We start from the raw sequence: 1109 nt of genomic DNA on the forward strand, positions 1-1109 counted from the left end.
ACAGATGTCACATTTTATTTTTTTATTTAACATTAATGTAGCGCTAAGCCAGGCAAAATACAAATACTAACTCAGTCAATTTTTATAATGAGCCTATGAGTACTACCACATTTCATAAATAAGGAAATATGGTTAGAGAGATTAAGTCACCTGCTAAAGATGATACACCAAGTTCATAGGTTCTTAGTATCAGTTCATAGTATCAGTTCCAAGCTAACTACTCAAAAGCTTTTGGGAACCAGCAGTTAGCGTAATGGCTATGTCGCTGGACTCCCACGTAGTCGACCGCGGTTCGCGTCTCGGACCCGGTGGCTTAAATCTCACGCCGGGCGCGTGTGCGTGCGCGCCCAAGATCCCGAGAGGAGAATGGAGGAGAAGGGATTGCGGCGTGACCATCCCCCCTGGGGTGTGATTTCTCGCTTTCTGTCTCTATGTCTCTGTCTGTCTGGCGAGCGCACATGCCCTATGGCGAAAACCTCTCCAAAAAAAAAAAGGTTTTTATGTCAATTAGAGCTAATTGTCAGTGAAATGTTAACACTCAATTAAATGCAAGACTAATAAGCCCACGCGCCCCTACTAACAATATTTACACTAGGGAAATAAACAAAATCAATGCTTTTTTTCTTACTGTACATTTTCCCCATCTGCAAAGAACAGACATATTATCTAATTAAACATGTCACTGAAGGCTTTTATTCTCATGTTTATAGATCTAATACAAAAGCAGCCAGTACCTATATGGCAGAGTTTATATTTCATTCTTAGTTTTGAGAGACAGCACATCAAGAAGAACATGGAGCCAGACTGCCTCGGTTAAAATCTCGGCTCCACAACTTATTAGCTGTGAGGCCTTGGGAAAATAACAGTACTTCTACCTAATATAGCATTTCAGACTACTAAATGAGGTAATATATATACAAAGCACTTAAAGTAATGCCTGACATAGAGTACACAACACAGAAATGTCTGCTATCTTTATTATTATTACAGCATTTATAATGGCATTGCTCTTGCCATTCCAGCTTTCCTTCACAGAGCTCCCAAGGCTCAGCCAGGTCCCTCATGCACCCACATTTCCTTGTGCTACTAACATACCACAATCTTTCTGA

This window comes from Tupaia chinensis, unplaced genomic scaffold, assembly GCF_000334495.1.
Source record: "Tupaia chinensis unplaced genomic scaffold, TupChi_1.0 Scaffold139757_1, whole genome shotgun sequence".
Classification (NCBI taxonomy): Eukaryota; Metazoa; Chordata; class Mammalia; order Scandentia; family Tupaiidae; genus Tupaia; species Tupaia belangeri.